This window comes from Hemicordylus capensis, chromosome 14, assembly GCF_027244095.1.
Source record: "Hemicordylus capensis ecotype Gifberg chromosome 14, rHemCap1.1.pri, whole genome shotgun sequence".
Lineage (NCBI taxonomy): Eukaryota > Metazoa > Chordata > Lepidosauria > Squamata > Cordylidae > Hemicordylus > Hemicordylus capensis.
Genome location: NC_069670.1, coordinates 16,375,114 through 16,390,787, shown reverse-complemented (window position 1 = coordinate 16,390,787; position 15,674 = coordinate 16,375,114). Strand labels below are relative to the sequence as shown.

Genomic DNA, 15,674 nt, shown 5'->3' with positions numbered 1-15,674 from the left:
TTGGGTTGAAAGATTGCCCCTACCTGGGCTTTCCCCCCCTATTTCCCCTCCTTGGGCTTGGGGTACTGACCAAGACATTTCTGGATTTCTTGCCTCTCCCTCAGGCTTTTGCCTCAATTCCCAGATGCAGCGTGTAGTAACGACTGATGTGTCCCAGGGCCACGAGAAACCTCCTCAGACTAAGGCTGTGGTGCGCGCTGGTCCTCGTTGTCCCACGACGGGCCAGATCGTCCACCCAAGTTACATCCGACTTTCACAGCACCAAATTGATGTGAATACCCGGCTCGACTTGGGTCCGCTTTTAGCCAATCAAACAGACTCAAGGGAATCAATCAGAGGCTTTAATTGCTTCGCGATAGCAAGGTACCCAATGTAGCTCACGCATCACATTGAATACAATGAGTTACAGCTAGAGATGTTCTTTTATACAAACAACAACATGAATGCAAAAAGGCTCTTGACCCTGATACACATAGCAACTGTGACCTAACCCCTTTCAAGTAAGCATGCGTGACTTGACTATGGTCCATCAGGTGATTTCCCTAATATGGTTAGATCCGCTCTTTCTTCAGCATTAACTTTCTCTTGGGAACTCAGCATTGCATTTGCTACTTCGTTAACATTACAATAGTTACTATGCCAGCTAGAGAGATAGGAATAGTGGCGGCTATTGTTAAGGCAATGTTGCAGAGTTTGTGTCCTTGGGCTTTGCTGAGGTTTCTCTAAGTTAGAGCTTTTTAGCTTTTTAAGCAAAAAGGAATTTCTTTGGTTTACTAAGCAAATGGAGTAGCTTTGGTTTACTAAAACACATCAGAAGGAGAATAAGAGATTGATGGTCTTGTGGTAGCAAGCATGAATTGTCGCCTTTGCTAAGCAGGGTCTGCCATGGTTTGCATTTGAATGGGAGATGGCATGTGTAAGCACAGCAAAATATCCCCCTCAGGGGATGGGGCCGCTCTGGGAAGAGCAGAAGGTTCCCTCCATGGCAGCATCTCCAAGATAGTACAAGATTAAAAAAAAAAAAAAAAAACAGGACAAGATTTTTTAATGGAACCAACAAACTACCAAAGCATACAGTACGTTACCAAAGCACAATTATATACAAAGTGGTTGTTTGTACATCATATATCTACAAAGATTTACAAACCAGGATTTGGTAACTCACAGGGTATATGCAGACAGTACTGTAACTGGGAGGGGGGAGGATTACAAGGCACATCAGGTAATCAGGGGGGTTATGTCCAACGTCCATTTCTACAATTTGTCCCATTGCTGTTTAGAAGAGATACACTTGTCTTTTTGCACATAACCATACAAACTTTTCCAGAAGAAATTTACTGTCTCATCCACGTGAACCTCTTGGTCGCTTCTTCCCTCCCTATTCCTATGCAGAAGCATTGCATAAATGACATACAGGTTTACTAACCTGATTACAAGAAGGGGAACGTTCCAGTTCCCTAGTATGAGGGCACCCGTTTTGTCCCGTTTCCTTGAAGGTTTCTTTCTGGGACCTCGAAAAGAGGTTCTATCGCTCAAACCTGAGGTTAGTTCTTCCCAAGTTTGTTTTTCCAAATCAGGCCACTCTAACAACTTGCTTACTCTCTGCCACACGCTTTTGGCTACCACACACTCTTTTAAGAAATGTGAGTGAGTTTCCCTGAATGTCTTGCCTAGCTCACTAGCTATCTGTTTGCAGGTGATTTTAGGATACTCTTGCTTGTCCTCTGGGAGCCATGGCTTAGCAGCGTTAAGTGGTAGTACTTGGTGGTATAAACGCCACCTCGTTTCCCATAAATGGAAAGGGGCCTTTTTCTCCTTAAAGAGAACGATAGGGTGATCGGGTTGCAACAAGTACTGTGAAGTGTGGTGTTTGTAATGTTTACATTCTAAATCAGGTTTTTAAAAACCGACTTCTAGAATCTCTCCATAAATTGTTTTCCTTAGCTGCTTAACTGAGGAGGATCCTTTAAATAGATCCGGTTCAACCTTCCATTTTTAAAGTGTGAATAACAAATCTATCAAGTAGTCCGGGTGTTCTCTTTTCAATACTTGTGTGATATATTACCGTTGAAAGATCCTTTCCCCCACCATGCTATGCCCCATGCTGACTTTCGCCAACGAAGAGCAAAAAAAACCCAGGTTTATTGCAGGAGGTTGGACATATTATGGACATTCACGAAAATCCAGTTTCCAAAATTGTAGGACATGAATTCAGTTACAAAATAGGGTTGCAGGGCAGGTAGGACTAGGCCTCCCCGCTCAACCTCCTTAAATGCTACCGCATGGGTCAAAGGGAAGGACACCGTGTGCCATACTAGATGGAAGACCTGGCTTTCAACTCTCCAAAGGAGATCTCCAAGATAGGGCTGAGAGAGACTCCTGCCTGCAACCTTGGAGAAGCCACTGCCAGTCTGTGTAGACAATATTGAGCTGGATGGACCAAGGGTCTGACTCAGTATATGGCGGCTTCCTATGTTCCTGATATTGAAGAGATGTTACCCTGTTCTCGAAGGGTTCACAGTCTAAATTTATTTTTATTTATTCTTTGTAAACTGCTTTGAGCACTCTTGTAGAAAAGGATGTAAATATTTGTAGTGTAGTATAAAAAGAAATGCTACTGCTACTGCAACTGTAAATATTTATATACAGTATCGCCTTTCAACAAAAGTGCTTAAAGCAGTTTACGTGGAATCATAAATCAATAGGATGGTCCGTCCCCTGCTAATTGAGCAAAGAGGCACCTTTTAAAAGTGGTGATTCTTTTTATTTAGCAGGGGGAGAGCAACTGGCCTCGTCCACCCCCAGCACAGCATCCCACAGTGGCTGTTGCTGGTTTCTTTTTTAGATGGTGAGATTGGCTTCTAGGCCTATTCTTGACCATAGGGTTGCCAGTCCTCCAGGATGGCCCTGGAATCTCCAGGAACAAATATGCATGTTGTGGAGATCTTAATGGCTTTATATGGGGGCGGGGGATATTGGTGGTGGGTGGGAGCAGGGATTGCCAGGAATAGCTTCATTCGGAATTGGAAACCCTGAATTCAAAAGCATGGATGTTCATGGTTCATTTCAACCAACACATGAAGCATGGTGTCCTCTGGGACATCACCTCGGGGTCTCTCCTAAGCTCCTTTAACTCCTTAAAATAGTCCTCGGAGCGTGGGGGTGGCTGAAATTGGTTTCTCCTGTCCTCTGCCCAGTCGCCAGTGTCCAGATTGGAGGTGGGGTGGGTGGACCGTGGTCTGCCTCCCGAAATAGCCCTTGGACCACCCCGAATCAGACTCTCTCGGGCTGGCAGCCTTCCACGCTGAGCTCTTTTTTTTCAGTGCACGATTGGCTTGTTCCAAACAATCTGTGTTCTTGCCAAGGAAAAATGTGCTCTTCATGATTCCCCCCACCAAGCCCTCTGCTGAGTTTCCTTGTCAAAACTTCCTGAGGGCTGACAGCAGATCCCAGCCCCTTCCTGCCTCACCCCTCCTCTCCTCTTTCACATCTCTCTCGCTTCATCTTCTCTCTCCCCCCCAATCCAGCCACAGCCACCCAGAGCGGGGAGAGAATGGGACTTTTATCCGGGGCAGAAATAAACACAGTGTCTGCTGCCTCTCGGGGTCTGTTGTTGTCTGCTTGCCTTGCCTTCATCGAGCTCTTTTCTTGAACAGAAAGCGGTTCAGGGGAGGCTGTCGTGCTTGTTGCCAGGAGGTGGAGGATTCTGCAGGTGGCCCTCGGCAGGGACAAGGTAAGTGCCAGTTGGGTTGCATTGTGGGTGGATCCAGGTCCCAAGAGATGCTCTCTTGAGTGAGGCAAGGGCAGTCTTCTGCCAGGGCATGGCATTGTGCCGAGAAGGAGGAGGAGGAGGGATGTTTGGCTCGTTAGGAAGTCCTTTGTCATTTGGCCAGAATGATCCCGAGATCAGACTTGACTTGGAAGAACCTCTTTCACGGAGTGCGTGGCTATTTCCCCCTTCCGTGATGATGTAGAACCAGGAGTCAGTCTGTTACTTTTGAAGGGAAGCCTTGAAAGGAAAACGCCTCCAGGTATGGCTGCCTCTGCCTCTCGCAAATCCATGAGGGAACATAGGAAGCTGCCGTATACTGAGTCAGACCCTTGGTCCATCTAGCTCAGTATTGTCTACCCAGACTGGCAGTGGCTTCTCCAAGGTTGCAGGCAGGAATTTCTCTCAACCCTCTCTTGGAGATGCTGCCAGGGAGGGAACTTGGAACCTTTTTCTGCTCTTCCCAGAGCGGCTCCATCCCCTTAAAGGGAATCTCTTCCAGTGCTCACACTTCTAGTCTCCCTTTCATATGCAACCAGGGTGGACCCTGCTTAGCTAAGGGGACAAGCCAGGCTTGCTACCACCAGACCAGCTGTCCTCTGGAATACCAGCCCTGTATTCCTTTTCCTTTCTGTACCTCTCGGAGTGATAGGAACCCTTTTGAGCTTGGAGCTGGCTTGCCCTAAAACACACAGAGACGTGCCAGGACTGACCTGAGGAGGAGTATGTTGCTTTCCCAGGTGTATTTGTTTTGAGCTTTTGTGGTGTGTGACATCTTGCGTTGGTGCTCTTGGGTTTTTCAGTGATATGATTCGGGGATGTAAATCCAAAATGTGCCTGATAAGGGGAGATATGAAAGCCGTCTTCAAATATCTGAAGGGCTGTCGTTTAGAAGGAGGAGTGGGCTTGGGGTTGAAATGTCAAAGAAGCAGATTTAGACATAGACATTAGGAGGAATTTCCTAACTGTAAGAGCTGTGTGCCAGTGGAACAGCCTGCCTCATGAGGTGGTGAACTCTCCTTTGCGGAAGGTTTCCAAAGAGGCTGGAGAGCCAACTGTCAGGGATGGTGGAGCAGATTCCTGCATTAAACAAAGGGCTGGGCTGGAAGATCTCTTAAGGTCCCTTCAGATCCTGAAATGTCATGGGCAGCTTCCTGACTAAATGGCTCCTGAGTAATTGAATGTGCCTGTCGAAATTAAGTGCTTCTGTAGAGCAACGCTTGAGTTGCTAACGTCGCCTGGGTGTGCTCGAGGATTCTGCGATACGGGTGGATGTTTGTGCGCTTGGGTAGTGGAAACTTTTAACCCGCACTCTGACATCCGTGGATGCTTGGGCCGTAGCCCTGAGTTTAGTTCTCAGGGCACTCCAGAAATCGCACTGCCTGCTCTCTGCCCCAAGTTCTAACAAATCTGTCCAGCAGTGCCGAGAACGGCCGGGATGGAGACAGGGTGGGTCTGAGCGTGTCGGCTTCTCCAGGGCAGCCGATCTCCATCCTGGGTCTTGCTTGCACCTCCCTTCTGGCTTTGGATTATCTGTCTGGCTATGTGTATGCACGTGTGTTCTCTTCAATGCTGGCTGTTGTAGTGAATCGTCAGTTCATTACATGCCGTGATGGGGCTTGTGTGTTATAGAGGCCGCTGCTTTTGCCAGAAGGGAATCGCCTGGGGCAGCAGTGTGTTAAAACCGCGTGCTAGAGAGAAGCCTCGGTTAGGTCTCTGGAGAAGGTAGATCAGCAAGCCCTCCGGCTGTTTTTGGACTACAGCTCCCATCATCCCTAGTGGCCAGTTGTTGGGACTGATGGGAGTTGTAGTCCGACATCCGCAGGGGGGCCGAAGTTGTGTTGCCTTGCCCTAAGGGAACAGAGGGTGGAAGAGGCCACGAGCTTGTCTGTACCAGGGATGGACAAGCTTGGCCCTCCAGCTTCTGTTGAACTACAACTCCCATCATCCCCAGCCACAGTGGTCAGACTCATGTTCACCAAGTAGCAAGTGTCGTGCCATTCCTGCTGCAGAGCTGAGCACTTCAGGTGACTTGAGCCAGGGGGGCCGGTGAGCCTAGTGGTTAGCACCTTTTGTGGGAATAAACACAGACATTTTAATGGGGGGGCGGGGCCCGTAGGGTTGCCCTCTTCTGCCTTTCCAAATCCAGGTGCCTGATTTGCATGTTATATAAATTGGCTTGAAAATAATTTCTGAGCAGAAGAGGGACTGCATGTTTTGCTCCCTAACGCCGCTTCTACAAGGAGCTTAGAGCTTAGGTTTTTTGTTTTTTGTTTAAAAGAAAGTTGAAATCTGGGCAAATCTGGGTGAGACGCTTAAAATCTGGGTGAAACCTGAAATTTTGGGGGCATGGCAACTCTAGGCAGGTGTGTGTGAAGACTGGTCCCCCCATAACAGGGATTCCCAGATAATGTTGAGTGCTACTCCCAGCATCCTTGGCGAAAGGGGATTCTGCAGCTGGGGATTCTGGGAGTTGTAGCCCCCTGCTAACTGAGCAAAGAGGCACCTTTTTAAAGTGGTGATTCTCTTGTATTTAGCAGGGGGAGAGCAATCGGCCCTGTCCAACCCCAGCACAGCACCCTTCCAGTGGCTGTTGCTGGTGTCTGTCTTATGTTTCTTTTTTAAAAAAGATGGTGAGCCCTTTGGCAGCAGGGGAGCCATTTTATTTATTTATATTTTATGTCTATGTAAACGGCTTTGAGAGCACTGGTTGAAAAGTGGTATATAAATATTCGTCGTCTTCATAGTCAACGACGTCTGGCACAGCCTGCTAGAGGGAACGCTGACGTAGGCCCAGTCTTGCGACCAGCGCTCTGCCCCACTGATCCTCTCGTCCCTGGGGGGCTCTTGGGAGCCTCTGCTCTTGGCACTGTCCCTTGTCAACCTATCTGCCAGGCCAGCAAGGGAAGTGTGTCACACTCTTGTGGGCAAAGCCCTGCGTCTTCGCCGAGGCCTGAGGGCCACAGATAGGCTGTCTGCTGCCAGCTCAGTCTTTCCAGGAAACGGGACGGAAGATATGCCTGGACGTGCTTTGGGGGAAGCCGCATCCTTGGGTCAGTGTCAGCAATGCACGCAAGCGGGCCCAAAGGTTTCCTTGGGGAGTAACGGCCCCACCCGCCCCGTTCAGCCTCGCCGCAGTGGCTGTGCACGTTGGGAGCGTCGGAAGTTGCAGAGCTCAAACCCCTGTGGCCGGCATTCAGGCAGGTTCACCTTCTGATCTGACCGTCACTACCCTCCTCACTTCCGTGGCGCTTACCCAGAGACGTTGCTTTTCTGGAAGACTTTACTCTGCTGCCTTAAGTAGATTTTCTTAAAAAAAACAACACTTGCCTTAAGCTGATGGTCTTTGTCCCATCCGGGTGGGTTGCAGCCTGATCTGAGGCAGGCTGCACCCGTGGCACTACCGCCATTTAATACCATGTGCATGGTATTAAAGCGTTACGGAGCAGGTCTCATTATAATGCATTTTCAGGTTCAAGGTGGGTCCCGGGTTTGGAGATGTCGAAGACCACAGCTTTAAAACGGTCTATCCTGTGTGTTTCTCAACCTACTAATTCAGAGGACTTCAGAGGTAGAGCTTTTTCGCACGATGTTGTCCTGCCACGTCATTGTTAGCCTTCGGTCGATGCCTTGTACTCTTTCTGCACAGTTTCTCACACTTTATTAAATGTTTCTTCGTTCTCGTTGGCATCCTCCTACATGTGTGAGGGTGATGTTCTACCGCTTTCTTCCTTCAGTGGCTTGAACTTCACTATCCTGCTGCCTCATAACTGGTTTTTGCTCCTGATTTAGGCATTATTGGGGTTACTTTTAGACCCCCAAATCCTGGAAAGCGAACAGATTTCATGCAGATGCTTCCAGCTTACCTAATTTGGGGTGGCAGGTGGGGAGGGCTTACTATACAGAAAGTGAAACAAAAAACAATCCCGGTTTTGGTTTTGGTTTTGCTTGGGCTTGCAGTCCAGAGAGGAGCAGCTTTGCTTTGGTTTCGACTTGATCTGCCAAGGCAGTTAGGCACCTGTTGAATCTGATCTCTGGCTTGGATTCTCACATGAGTACATTTACCCTCGGGTTGCCATATTCTGGGAGATCATGGAAATTGGCTTGCAAATAACTTGCATGTGCAAATTAGCAAGCAAGCTATCCTCTTAACTGCCTGATGGAGATCCCCTGCTGATAACAGACAAGGCAACATTCCTCAGGGGGTTACTGTCCTTGTGAAAGTGCAACCTTCCCAGCTTGCCTGCCTCCTGTGCTCTTCCTCTCTTAATCCAGTCCAGCGGTTGAGCCGAAGAGTGACTGCACGTTTTGCTCCATAACTCCGCTTCTACAAGGGCTAGAGCTTAGCTTTTTTAAAAAATAAAAAATAAAAGCTGAAATCCGGGCGAATCTGGGCGAGATGCTTGAAATTTGGGTGCAACCTGGAATTCTGGGGGTGGGGGTGGGGGTGGCATGGCATCTCTAGGCACGCGTCGAAGTTGCCTTCCCAGGCGTGGGGTTCGCCCGGTGTCTTCCCCCGTCCCTGACTTGCATCCTCGATGGCTCACCATCCATTGCTCACTTCCTATAAACAGGACAATGGAAAGGCTCCTGATGTGCGTTTTGGGTGTAAACAGCCACTTCCTATCTGTGCATGGGGGTCGGGGGGGGAGGAAATGAGAGAGAGAGAGAGAGAGAGAGAGAGAGGTCAGGATGACCCAGACCCGAGCGGGCTGTGCAGCGGCAGGAGAACCCTCTGGATGGTGCTCGCTCTTTACTCCGCCAATCAAGCTGCTTTGCAAGAATATCTTGAAGAGGAAAAGGCATCCAGGTGTGGCTGCTGCTGCAGCTGCTGCAGCTGTGTAAGACAGCAAAGCAGTTGGCACAGCCTAACGCCCCTTTTATCGGAGAGTCATCGAAGGGCATATTACGGGCTGTGAATCCTTCGCTTACGTGTATGGATGGTAAGTGGCTTGTAGGTAGAGGTGACGACTTGAGCAACAGAAGGGACTGCCTTTTGCTGAGTCTGACCCTCGGTCCCTCTAGCTCAGTTTTGCCTACACTGACTGGCAGCGGCTCGCCGAGGTTTCGGGCAGGAGTCTCTCCCAGGCCTGCCTGGAGATGCTGCCAAGGAGTGGACCTTGGGCCTGCAAGCATGCAGATGCTCTTTCACTGAGCTCTGGCCCCATCCCCTAAGGCAGGGCTGCTCAACTTCAGCCCTCCTGCAGCTCCCATGATCCCTGGCTATCAGCCACTGTGGATGGGGATTATAGGAGTTGTCCTCCCAAAACAGCTGGGGCGGGGCCTAGGCTGAGCAGGCCTGGTCTAAGGGGAATATCTTGCCGCACTCGCATGGAGTCACCCATCCAAATGTAAACCAAGGTGGACCTGGCTTAGCAAAGGGGACAGTTCATGCTCGCTTCCCCAAGACCAGCTTTCCTCCCCAAGTAGTCTTGCATGGGAGGAGAGCTGGTCTTGTGGTAGCAAGCATGACTGGTCCCCTTAGCTAAGCAGGGTCTGCCCTGGTTGCGTATGAAGGGGAGACATGATGTGTGAGCACTGTCAGAGATTCCCCTCAGGGGTTTGGAGCCGCTTTGAGAAGAGCAGAAGGTCCCAAGTCCTTTGGAGAAGCCGCTGCCAGTCTGTGAAGACAATTCTGAGCTAGATAGACCAAGGGTCTGACTCGGTATATGGCAGCTCTCTAAGAGACCTTGTAGACCTTAAACAGGATAGACACATGAACTGAAACTTTTTACAGTGTTCCCATCCAGGGGACACCAAGTTCATCCAGGAGAGGAAACTCCAGATATTTCCTGCCTTAACTACGCAGCTGTCCTTAACGTCCAGGGAACGTTTTCCAAACATCTCCCGCACAGAGCTTCCCTGCCTCTTGAACCCATAGCTGCCATTAGTTGTCTTCTCAGTAGCCTACAGTAAGCCACTGTCGTGTGTATTCTCCATCTTCCCTTCTCTAAGCAAGAATACGGTCAGTTCTCTTTGACGAAGCAGATCTACCGTGCTGACGATCAGCCGGACACAGGCTTCGTTAAAGCGCTTCTTTCTGAAATGACCCTGAATGTGTCAAGTGTTGTGTGTGTGTGTGTGGGGATTAACCTTGTTGACATTGAAACCTGGGTTCCAAAGTTTCCTTCTAGGTTTTAGCCTATATGTAAAATATGTTTGGGGAATGATCTTCTCCTAGTCGCCTGTGGCAAGCAGAATGGAGATCTTCATCTTGTCTGAGACGGAGAGATGGGAAACTTGAGTCGGCTTGCCGATCTGCTCACTTGGGCTAGCAACAAGATTCCTGTGGCTTGGAGCGTATTCCTTCCTCATTAAGATAGCAGACACGAAGGCTGCAAAGCAAGTGGTGTGTGGGGGACGCTGCCCCACTTAAGTTGCATTTTGGGAAAACGCTGTAACACTTTTCAGGAAAGTACTGGCGTGGGTTTCGAAACTGCAAGCACCTCTTGACTTAAGAGCCCCTTGAAGTTCAGATACTGCTTTGGCCAACATGCATCTCTCGAAGGCAAAGATGGGTGTCTCTGTCCAATGTTTCCAGGTCTGGAGCTACGTCCTGACTCACTGACTTATCCCAGGCGAGCATCCGATGCACGTTTGCTTCCAAAGCAGCCAGACGTGACACAGGAGGGCAGATCGGGTGGGTGGCGCCCTCTGTTGTGTGCCTTCTAGCTCCCCCTGCTGGCTGTGGTTGGAGGTGTTGTGCTGGACCAGCCAGGCTTGGGGTCGTCATGGCAGGGTGCCTCTCTGGGGTACGGTGTGGCTTCTGTGCCCATACCAGTGGCTGATCGGCTCAGTGTGGGTCGTGGTGTGTTATGTGGGTGAACCACGTTTGCTTTAAGGCCCAGGTGGAGATCCTCTGTGTGGGTCCGGATGTCACAAAGCTCACCTCAGTTTTGAGATGCCTGGTTTTTATTATAAGGAGTTGAGACATGGATGAGAATATTCTCCCGCCACTCTCTCCCCCCCGCCCCAAACACCTTTGCCTGGGGAGGAGGCTGCTGAAGATAATTATTCTCCGGTTCACGAATTCTCACCTCATGGATTTCTTCACTCAGGAGAAGTTCGTCCCCTGCTAACTAAGCAAATAAGCATCTTTTTTAATGTGGTGATTCTTTTTATGGAGCAGGGGGAGAGCAACTGGCCCTCTCCGTCCCCACCACAGCATCCCTCCAGTGGCTGAAAATCTTATCTTTCTTTTTTAGATTGGGAGCCCTTTGGGGACAGGGAGCCATTTTACTTATCTATTTATATCTATGTAAACCGCTTTGGGAACTTTGAAAAGCGGTATATAAATATTAGCTGTATTCATAGTTTGCATATCCATAGATGGGTGTGGCAAATGGAGGAATCGGACCAGAATTCCTTACTCGGGGTGGGGGAAACCCCCTAATGACCCGAGACTTTTTAGTTAAAGGGTGCACAAGTGCAATCTTTAAATATGATCTATTTAATTTTTAATTTTATAACCCAGTTTATGGACAAAATAAGATCAGAGAAACAAAGTCCCTCATTGTCTTGACAAATCTTTATTTTGGTCAGAAAATGTCCAGTTGTCATTCTAAAAGCATCTGAACGGGAGAAAGTTATCTTGTAAGCCAGAGAAAAGTCACTAACAGGTATTCAGGTTACCATCAACCCCCCTGGTGTGTCTCCCTTCATTCAGTGAAGTCTGTTACTGAATTGTACATGCTGTTTACCCTGAGCATATGCTGAGTGCAAGATCCTACGTATGTTTGCTGTTCCTGAGCATGTGCAGAGTCATAAACTTGTTGATAAACTTGGTTATAACATGGAAGAGATTCGATCCCCTGCTTGTGGAGTGTTGCTTTCCCCCTTCATAGAAAGCAAGCCACAATCCTGGAAATTGTTTCTGTCCCCCTCAACAGTGGCTGACCGCTATTGTGTTTTCTTTATTCTCCTGAAATGAGGATCATACCACGTGGGGAGGTCACTTCTGAAAATCCAGCTGCTGTGTGGAAGAAAGACCCTGCTGAGAATTCTGGAGACTATTCTAAAGTCCAGTAGAAAGTCCTCAGAATTTGCTTCTTCCCCCCTGAGAAACTTCAGAGAACATTCCCCCCCCCACACAAGTCTGTGAAGAACTCAACTCACCTCTGAGCTGTGTGGGCCAGCTGATTCTCTGGCTGCTCACAGCACTAGGGATGTCTCCAGGGGTTTCCAAAAATGTGCTCTGAAATGAGATCCACCCTCGCTGAGCTCTGGCACTGATCCTGCGTGCATGTCTCTTGGCAGCTTGCTTGCTTCCCACACAGCAACGCCTCAGGGCTCCAGCCGTAATCCAAACCATCTTCCTCCGCCCACTAGCTGATACTCTTCTCCTTTCAGGAGGCCCATGGGAGGCCCTCTAGCCAGGTATGCCAAGAGAACCCCGCGCCGCGTTCACCGTCCTCCCCCTTCTGAAATGTCCGTCGCCCCTCCCACGCTTTCGTCTTCCCTCCCCGTGTTTCAGTATTCTGCAGTTGACATTGAACAGATCATCCCCTTCAGTAATGCAGCGACAGGCCAGCGTTGCCAACGGAGTGGGGTTGTGTGCTCCGCCGTCTGTCCTGCTCGCAGCCAAGCAGGCAGGATGACAGCCTGTCTTGCAGAAGCAAGTGCCAGGTTGTGAGGCTGGGATCGTGGCCGCGTCACAGCCGCGGAGACTGCTCTGGCTGTACCTCTGGGCCACCTGCCCAGCGTGCACAGGGGCCGGTGAATTGTGCGTGCTGATCTGTCAAGCGGACAGCTCTTGTCTCCTTGAGCAAGAGAGGAGAGCTGGTCTTGTGGTAGCAAGCATGACTTGTCCCCATAGCTAAGCAGGGTCTGCCCTGGTTGCATATGAATGGGAGACTTGATGTGTGAGCACTGGAAGAGATTCCCCTCAGGGGATGAAGCCGCTCTGGGAAGAGCAGAAGGTTCCAAGTTCCCTCCCTGGCAGCATCTCCAAGATGAGAGAGATTCCTGCCTGCAACCTTGGAGAAGCCGCTGCCAGTCTATGAAGACAATACTGAGCTAGATGGACCAAGGGTCTCACGCAGTATATGGCAGGTTCCTATGTTCCTATGACGCGTGAGATCAGCAGACCTGCGGGGTTTTTCCTCTTGGAGCCTGAGAGCATCTGACCGATTGCTGCCATTTGCCCATAGATTGGGGTGGGCGGGCGTAGCTTCTGCATATGGCACGACATGCCCCACCCCTCACTCCAGGGCTTCTCAGCCCCCAAAGTGATCTCCCTTCTCCCAGCACCCAACAGTGACCCAAAGGCATTTCAGCACCCCTTAATCTCCGGGGCCTGATCCCCCCCCCAGCTCTGCACCCGGAGAGGTGCCTGTGCCTGAAGAATCTCTCCACCCCCACCTTCCCTCAGCCCCAGCCCCGAATTAATGCTGAGCTCGCATCTGCGGCTTGGCTGGGAGGACGAACCAGAGAGAACACACCGAGCGCGCTGGTGCACTCTTTCCCACACCCCCTCCAGCTGGTTGTGTGAGGGAAGCTCCAGGGGTCACTTCCTGTTTCCAGTTGGTTACAGAAAAAAAAAATATATTGCAAACAAGCAGCACAGGGATCCATGGAGAGGTTTATTGAATTGCTCAGAAACACCCTGATTGGAGGTTGATGCACTCCAGATGTATGCCTTAGAGGGCTGGGTTTCGCCGGCCCTTTGCAGACGGGTGGCTGTGTTGATTTTGGGCTCTGAGCCGCCGCCGCCCGCTTTGTACGGAGGTGGTTGGACTCTGCATGTCCGAGCTGGCTGCTGGTGCTGCTTGGTGGCCCCAGGGGGGTCTGTGGGACCAGAAGGGATCATCCCCTCGTCACTACTGCCCATGCTAGGGAGGGGCAAAGGCGGGGATGGCTAGGCAGCAGTGGCATTTGAGCGACTGCACAGTCTCATCTGGAGGGATCTGGAGTCTTTAAAAGATGGATATACTGATTGTGGCAAAAGCTTCCTTGGAGTGCAGTTCACATCATCGCGTTCGCGTTCAGTTGCATCCGATGAAGTGGACCGTCGTCCGTCCAAGCTTCTGCTCTGATCCAGATTCCCAGGTCTTCAAGGTTCCACTAAAGGTTCCTCGGGTGTGTTTGCCTGGCCGCAGCAGAATTGGTGCTCAGAGCCCTCGTGCTAGCACTGGAAACCTAATTGCCCCCTCAGTTCAAATGCAGAATTGCCCTCTAGCATTCCTCTTATGGGGAAAAAAACCTCTTTTTAAATTAAAGGTTCTTAAAAGAATGCACCAAAAGAAGCAGCAAAGGCAGCCAGATGAGTGGATCCTCAGATAGCCGGCATTCCATGTGCAGAATCAGCCCCTTAGGAAAAAAGGAAGCTGCCTCAGGTTGAGTCTGTCTGGTTTAGTCTTGTCTGCACTGACTGGCAGGGGCTCTACAAGATTTCAAGCAGGGGTCTGACTCGGCCCTACGTGGAGATGCTGCCAGGGATTGAACCTGAGACCTTCTGCAGGTGAAGCAGATGCTCTTCCACTGAGCTACGGCCTCATCCCCTAAGGCAGGGGTGTCAAGCTACAGCCTTGACTACTGAAATGTGCTCTATGTGGGGCTGCCTTTTATGTAGCCCAGAAACTGCAATTGGTCCAGAATGCAGCATCCAGGTTGGTCTCTGGGCAGAGGCGTATCTAGGGAAAATAGTGCCTAGGGCAAGCACTGAAATTGCGCCACCTGTCCAAACATCTGACACCCATCTTTCAGAGAACTTTACCATAATATCAGCTAAAAAATACTAGTCAAGCTCGTTATTCTTTTAATATTTCAAAAACTATTTAGCAGTGGACGTAGCCAGACCAAAAAATGCTGGGAAACTACAAATTTCAGTATGTTGGGGCTCATGAAATACCCAAATACTATGTGGAAGTATACTTGGAAAACTAAACTGAAGTGCCTGTCTAATTCTCTACTCTGCATTGTAGCATCACTATTACATAAGTTTTAAAAATAAATGGAGAATTTGACTTTTCCCAGATACTCTGAAAATAATTAAAGGATATGCAGAGTAAACTGTGTCACCACTTGGAATATATTCTAGTATTTCAGAAAGACAGTTAAAATGAGAGAAAGAGAGCAAGAAACTCCCAGTGGGCCTTATACTAAAGATTTCACACTGATTCAAAGACAAACTCACCATTCACCTTCCCCCCGCTGGCCTCTTAATTTACCGCCACAGCCCGTCCCGGGCTGATTTTCGGGCCTGTTCGGGCCTGCAAAGATTGGCTTGGTGGCCATTTTGGAAGCTGCAATGCATGCTCAAATGGCCTCTGTGAGGCCTGGGAAGGCCTAGGGCCTCACGGGGACCATTTGAGCACATGCAGTGGCCATTTTAATTTTTTTTTAACGGCCTCAGAAAACAAAATGGCCACTGTGCATGCTCAAATGGCCTCTGCGAGGCTTGGCACGGCTTAGGGCCTCTTAGAAGCCATTTGAGCATGCATGGTGGCCATTTTGTTTTTGGTGGCCATTTTTTAATTTTAAGAAATGGTGCCCCCCTTCAAGTGGCGCCCGGGGCACGTGCCCTACCTGCCCCACCCTAGATACGCCCCTGTCTCTGGGTCATCTCGGAGAGACCTTATCTCTCCTAAATTAAAACAACTACTCTGGCTACCGATATGTTTCTGGACAAAATACAAGGTGATGGTTATAACCTATAAAGCCCTCAACAGCTTAGGCCCTGGGTATTTAAGAAAGTGTTGTCTTTGCCATGAGCCCCACCGCCCAGTGAGATCATCTGGAGAGAGTCATCTGCAGTCACCACCAGCCCTTCTGGTGGCTACGCTGGGACGGGCCTTCTCGATTGCCACCCCGAGACTCTGGAATGCGCTCCCTGCTGAAATAAGAGCCTCCCCGTCGCCAACGACTTTTAAAAAGTCTCCAAAGACACATTGACTCCCCCAAGCTT

At 49.7% G+C, this 15,674-nt stretch overlaps 1 protein-coding gene across 3 annotated transcripts in view; it reads left to right on the top strand.

The window, feature by feature from the left end:
- The first annotated feature begins 3,529 nt into the window (after positions 1 to 3,529).
- Positions 3,530 to 15,674, top strand: part of PEAR1 (platelet endothelial aggregation receptor 1) — a 49,923-nt gene continuing 37,778 nt past the window's right edge. For 2 of the 3 annotated variants that reach the window (XM_053278011.1, XM_053278009.1), the window contains exon 1: positions 3,530 to 3,733. The gene's annotated coding sequence lies outside the window, so the exon portion shown is untranslated. Of the gene's footprint in view, positions 3,734 to 3,894; positions 4,032 to 15,674 lie in introns of those variants that run through there. The other variant, XM_053278010.1, reaches the window with a different exon arrangement.